General features: G+C 48.1%; 1 protein-coding gene across 1 annotated transcript in view; it reads left to right on the plus strand.

Moving 5' to 3' along the window:
• The window catches only part of LOC138606723 (synaptotagmin-11-like), a 12,478-nt gene extending 10,965 nt beyond the window's left edge, over window positions 1-1,513 (plus strand). The window contains exon 4 of the mRNA XM_069679152.1: window positions 1-1,513. This exon is cut by the window's left edge and continues 1,054 nt beyond it. The gene's annotated coding sequence lies outside the window, so the exon portion shown is untranslated.
• The last annotated feature ends 4,922 nt before the right edge of the window (window positions 1,514-6,435 follow it).

The following is a 6,435-nucleotide window of genomic DNA, read 5'->3' on the forward strand; positions in this document are numbered from 1 at the left end:
CTTCCTGTTCAGGAAGACGAGCAGACTGACAGACCATGTAAAATACTTGTTTGTAACATGAATGATAATTAATTGACCAAACCCTGAACATGCTCTGAAGGAAGCAGCTGATCAGCTGATCGATGTGTGAGACCTGATGACTTCATTACCTCGTTATCACAGCAGCTCCCTCAGTGTGAGCGTCACGTCCTTCCTCAGCTCGCAGATAAAAGTAACGAGTTAAAAACTGACCTGAAAAACGTCTGGGCTAATAACGACCTCAGTGATGTAAATCTGTTACCAGGAAACGTCTAACAGGAAGTATCGAATATGTAAACAGGAAGTCACTGTAGCATCACTGGCTAGCATAATATGACAGATATATCTTTTTTTATATACAGTTTAAAGGTTGGGGAGATATCTTATTTATGCTAAGCTAACTGATGTCTAGCCTAAAACGTTTGCTACTTTGAAATCAGTCAAACGAAGTTTCGATTCACTTTCGGATTTATTAATTTATTCACATTTATTATGAAGTTTCAGGTATTCCATATTACCTCTAATGCTCTGAGATGCTAAGATATTAGCATGCTAACGTTAGCTTTGTAGGTTAGCTGCAGAACAGCTACACCTATAACAGCATCAAAGCTAGTGTGTGAGATTCGACCTGTTTGATTTAGTGTTGATGAAAATCCACATAGTAAACACTGAATCTAGAAAGAGGCTAAATGTTGTGTTGAGGCATAAATGTTAGCAAGACGCTAAGATGTTAGCAAGAGGCTAAGATGTTAGCACAAGGCTAAGATGCTAGTATGAAGCTATCTGTCGTCCTCCTGTTGAGCTCTTGTATGAAATCAGTGATATTCATGTGAAACAGACTGACGGGGTCCAGCTGTGTCTGAGGATAATGCTCTAACAGAACGTGTGTGTGTGTGTGTGTGTGTGTGTGTGTGTGTTATCTCCAGATAATGAGGTAATGAAGTCAGGTGTAAACATGGCTCCAGCTGCCCCTCCTCCTTTCTCTCTGTTTGTCATCAGTGTGTTTTCTCTCCTCGTCCACGTCGACCCTCTGACTCACCGCTGTGACAGGTTCTCCCTGTGAACATATCTTTGCAGTAATGATATAACCCGCCTGCTGGTGGCGCTGTTACAGCTGATCAGAGTGTTTTTTAAAGAAGTGCATTTTGAATATTTTCTTTGTAATCAGTTTTTTTAACGATGACTGTTCTCCATGTTTGTTTAAAGCACATTTTAAAGTTAATCCACCTTAAATCTGCTTGCTAACGTCTCAGAAGAAGAACTGAAATATTTCACTTTGAGTCACGGATGAAGAGCAGAGTCCCTGCTGCCCTCGGCTGCGGACCGACTGTAGATTTGTACAGATGTGAAGATGTTTGCTGGTTTCCTTCCTGTCTGATGTCCTCGGAGCTTTAGTGTGTTTGAGCGCCCCCTGCTGTAGACCTGGATGCTAACCTCTCTGTTAGGTTTGTTAACACTAATTGGACGTGCAAATAAAAAACAAGTTAGCCCTGAACGCCTCGTCTGACGGCTCGTTTGTTAACAAGCTGTTAATAAAGTTTTCCTCCAGCGTGCACAGTAATGTATCTGTGGTTCTGCAGAGGTCACTGGTTCAGTAAACATTCAGTGTGTTCTTTATGATGTCATCGGTCAAGCAGGACTCGACACCTTTCCGTCCACAGACCTCTGCAGACCCCAGAGTTCATCCTGTTTCCTCGTGTCCTCAGAGACCTGACAGCTGATCTTCGGCTCTCGGTGTGTCAGTCAGACAGACAGTTTTTCTTTAATGCATTGTGACTCAGGTCGTCTTAGAGATCACTGAGAGAGGAGAGCAGGATGTAAACGAGCTCATCTGATGTGTCTTCTGAACAGCAGACTCTGGGTCCAGAAACAGATCCAGTTTGCTGAGGATTCAAATGTTTAGTATGAATAAAAAGTAACAGGTCAAAGATTACAATGCTAAACTGACTTTGTTCAAGCCAGCCAGCTCCACCCACCTGGACTCACCTGTGCTTTGTCCTCCTGAACCTAAGCTGTGATGAAGTCGGAAATTCACGACGAGACGAGTTTGTCTCCAGGCGACGTTTTAACCTCTGGACCACCTTCAGCACTGACAGAGACAGAGGCTCAGACTGAGCATGTGCAGAAAATTCCCCTCCATCAGTCTGCAGAGCAAACTGCCCTGATGGACTTCCTGTCTGTAGATTGTATTTCAGTTACGGTCAGTTTGTTGTTCAGTTTTCAGCTGCTCGTCTCCATGGACAGGTAACATGTCTGTCTCTGTGTCCCAGGTGGTCCAGTGGGTAAGGCCCCACGAGGTCAGGGCTCAAACCCAGGCTAAGGAGTCAAAGGTGTCACTGATTATAGTTTTTATTACAATGGAAGAAAGAATCCGAATCCACAACTCCTCTGTTAGCAAACCTGCAGAACCAGAGAGCAGGTGAGAACAGGTGAGAACAGGTGAGAACAGGGGAGAACAGGGGAGAACAGGTGAGAACAGGTGAGTCCAGGGGAGAACAGGTGAGAACAGGTGAGTCCAGGGGAGAACAGGGGAGAACAAGTGAGAACAGGTGAGAACAGGTGAGAACAGGTGAGAACAGGTGAGTCCGGGTGAGAACAGGTGAGAACAGGTGAGTCCAGGGGAGAACAGGTGAGAACAGGTGAGAACAGGTGAGTCCAGGGGAGAACAGGTGAGAACAGGTGAGTCCAGGGGAGAACAGGTGAGAACAAGTGAGTCCAGGGGAGAACAGGGGAGAACAAGTGAGAACAGGGGAGAACAGGTGAGTCCAGGGGAGAACAGGTGAGAACAGGTGAGTCCAGGGGAGAACAGGTGAGAACAAGTGAGTCCAGGGGAGAACAGGGGAGAACAGGTGAGTCCAGGGGAGAACAGGGGAGAACAAGTGAGAACAGGTGAGTCCTGGTGAGTCCAGGTGAGAACAAGTGAGAACAGGTGAGTCCGGGTGAGTCCAGGTGAGAACAGGTGAGAACAGGTGAGTCCGGGTGAGAACAGGTGAGTCCGGGTGAGTCCAGGAGAGAACAGGTGAGAACAGGTGAGTCCAGGTGAGAACAGGTGAGTCCAGGTGAGAACAGGTGAGAACAGGTGAGAACAAGTGAGAACGGGTGAGAACGGGTGAGAACGGGTGAGTCCGGGTGAGTCCAGGTGAGAACAGGTGAGAACAGGTGAGAACAGGTGAGAACAAGTGAGAACAGGTGAGAACAGGTGAGTCCGGGTGAGTCCGGGTGAGTCCAGGTGAGAACAGGTGAGAACAGGTGAGAACAGGTGAGTCCAGGTGAGAACAGGTGAGTCCAGGGGAGAACAGGTGAGTCCAGGTGAGAACAGGTGAGAACAGGTGAGAACAGGTGAGTCCAGGTGAGAACAGGTGAGAACGGGTGAGTCCGGGTGAGTCCGGGTGAGAACAGGTGAGAACAGGTGAGAACAGGTGAGAACAAGTGAGAACAGGTGAGAACAGGTGAGTCCAGGTGAGAACAGGTGAGAACAGATGAGAACAAGTGAGAACAGGTGAGTCCTGGTGAGTCCAGGTGAGAACAAGTGAGAACAGGTGAGTCCGGGTGAGTCCAGGTGAGAACAGGTGAGAACAGGTGAGTCCGGGTGAGAACAGGTGAGTCCGGGTGAGTCCAGGAGAGAACAGGTGAGAACAGGTGAGTCCGGGTGAGTCCAGGAGAGAACAGGTGAGTCCAGGAGAGAACAGGTGAGAACAGGTGAGAACAGGTGAGAACAGGTGAGAACAGGTGAGTCCAGGGGAGAACAGGTGAGAACAGGTGAGAACAGGGGAGAACAAGTGAGAACAAGTGAGAACAGGTGAGTCTGGGTGAGTCCAGGAGAGAACAGGTGAGTCCGGGTGAGAACAGGTGAGTCCGGGTGAGTCCAGGAGAGAACAGGTGAGTCCGGGTGAGAACAGGTGAGTCCGGGTGAGTCCAGGAGAGAACAGGTGAGAACAGGTGAGTCCGGGTGAGTCCAGGAGAGAACAGGTGAGTCCAGGAGAGAACAGGTGAGAACAGGTGAGAACAGGTGAGAACAAGTGAGAACAAGTGAGAACAGGTGAGGACAAGTGACAACAGGTGAGTCCAGGAGAGAACAGGTGAGAACAGGTGAGTCCAGGAGAGAACAGGTGAGAACAGGTGCGTCGAGCTGGCTGGCTTACATAAAGCCTGCTGGTGAGATAATAAAGTAGATAATCGAACTACGAACACCCAACAGATGATTGATTGTCTTTTCTTCCTTCATGTTCAAACAAAGTGGAACAATCGTAACCAAAGATCAAGAGTAAAAGAGCACAGTGTTAGTGCGACGAACAGACGGTGAGCGGCTTCCTGCATCATGTGACTGCCCTCTTTAGTGACGTCAGGAGGTTCCTGTATTTATCATCATCTTCATTCCGCGAATCAGAGCCGGATGATGTCATTCCTCTGATGATGAGCCACGAAACACCAACATGTAAACCTCCTGCAGACGTTAAACGTTCATCTGTTCATGAACAAAGCACAGCCAGAGCTCAGAGCAGGTGATTGTTAAATAATGACATTAAAGGGAGCATGTGACAGTCACTGTGGGTCGCACTGACGCAGGAGGTGTTTACTGCACACAGAAATAGATTCACACCAGTCACAAGGAGGGATGTGGTCACAGACATACCACAACGAGCTGGTTTCAACAGCTGCAAAACAAGAGAAGAAGAAGAGGAGAGGAAGGAGGAGGAGAAGGAGGTGGAGGAGGAGGAGGAGAAGAAGAAGAGGAGAGGAAGGAGGTGGAGGAGGAGGAGAAGGAGGTGGAGGAGGAGGAGAAGAAGAGGAGAGGAAGGAGGTGGAGGAGGAGGAGGAGAAGAAGAAGAGGAGAGGAAGGAGGTGGAGGAGGAGGAGGAGAGGAAGGAGGAGGAGAAGGAGGAGGAGAGGAAGGAGGTGGAGGAGGAGAAGGAGAAGAAAGAGGTGGAGGAGGAGGAGAAGAGGAGAAGAAGGAGGAGGAGAGGAAGGAGGTGGAGGAGGAGAAGAAAGAGGAGGAGAAAGAAAAGGAGGTGGAGGAGGAGGAGAGGAAGGAGGTGGAGGAGAAGGAGAAGAAAGAGGAGGAGAAGGAGGTGGAGGAGGAGGAGAAGGAGAAGAAGGAGGTGGAGGGGAGGAGAAGGAGGGGGAGGAGAAGGAGAAGAAAGAGGAAGAGAAGGAGGTGGAGGAGGACGAGGAGGAGGAGGAGGAGGAGAAAAAAAGAAACATGTAAAAACTTCAGGATTAAACATCAGACATGAAGAGAGACACATACCGATAATCCAGCAGCAGCAGCGCTGACAGAAAGTCAAACTGTCTGAGTGACTCGGTGGTTTGTGTTCGACCTGCAGCTCGGGGCCCAGAGGCTCCAAACAGCTCATCTGGGTCAGAACCATCCAGGTTTACAAATCACACTTTCTCCCCTCCAGGGTCAGATAATCCAGCTGTCCTGGTTTCTCAAAGTAAACCTGGACTGGACCTGATCCAGATCCAGACCTTTCCAGATTAGCAGAGCTCTAAATGAGACTACACAGTACATACTTTGTCCACAGGGGGCGCCACAATCAGCACAATGAGCGTTCCCCACAGCTGCTTTAAATGAAACATCTAATGTTTGATGTTGATGCTGTTTGGTGGATTCTTTCTTTTATGAAGATAAAATACTTTATTTTTTAGAACCCTAATGTCTACTTTATCTCCTCGGTCACTGTAGAGATACACTAATAAATGTCCACAGTCTAAGCCAGTGGTTTTAAAAGTGGGGGCCGCCAGGGGGCGCAAGGGGGGGGCTCAGAAAATTGGAGGGAAGATAAGACAAAAAAAAAATCAAATTCAGCTGCAAATTTGGCATGACGACGGCATGACGACGGCATGACGACGGCATGACGACGTCATAATCTGTGTAGACCTGGTGGTTGTTATCAAGCTGCTCTGCTCCTCAAGCTTGCGTGTAGCTAGCTAGCGCAAAATGGACAGGTTTTTGACAACAAATAGACCGAAGGAGCAGACCAACAGCCCTGCCATGGAGGACTCTGCTGCAAAAAAACCTAAGAACTCATGGCCAACTAAAATCCGAAAATATGAGGCAGCATACATTAAGTATGGCTTTACAGCAATACAGAAAAATGCCTCACACAATTGGAGAGGATTTGATTCTACCAGCTACCAAAGACATTGTCCGAGAATTGCTTGGTGAGGATGCTGCCAAAAAAATCGACGCTGTCCCACTCTCTGATAACACCGTGAGCCGACGGATTGGCCCAGGACGTATCTGCTATTATTGAAGAGTGAATAACAGTAAGAAAATACATTCTAAAAGTTGTTTCTTTACATATTTTGTAGCATCGTCTGTGGGTTTGGGGGTCCCCAGCCAGAAGCTAATGCTGTTTGGGGGGCCTTGGCATGGAAAAGTTTGGGAGCCCCTGGTCTAAACTACACTGTAAA

This window comes from Semicossyphus pulcher, unplaced genomic scaffold, assembly GCF_022749685.1.
Source record: "Semicossyphus pulcher isolate SPU_LCO1_2020_fin unplaced genomic scaffold, fSemPul1.0.p SCAF_30, whole genome shotgun sequence".
In the NCBI taxonomy this organism is placed as follows: Eukaryota; Metazoa; Chordata; class Actinopteri; order Labriformes; family Labridae; genus Semicossyphus; species Semicossyphus pulcher.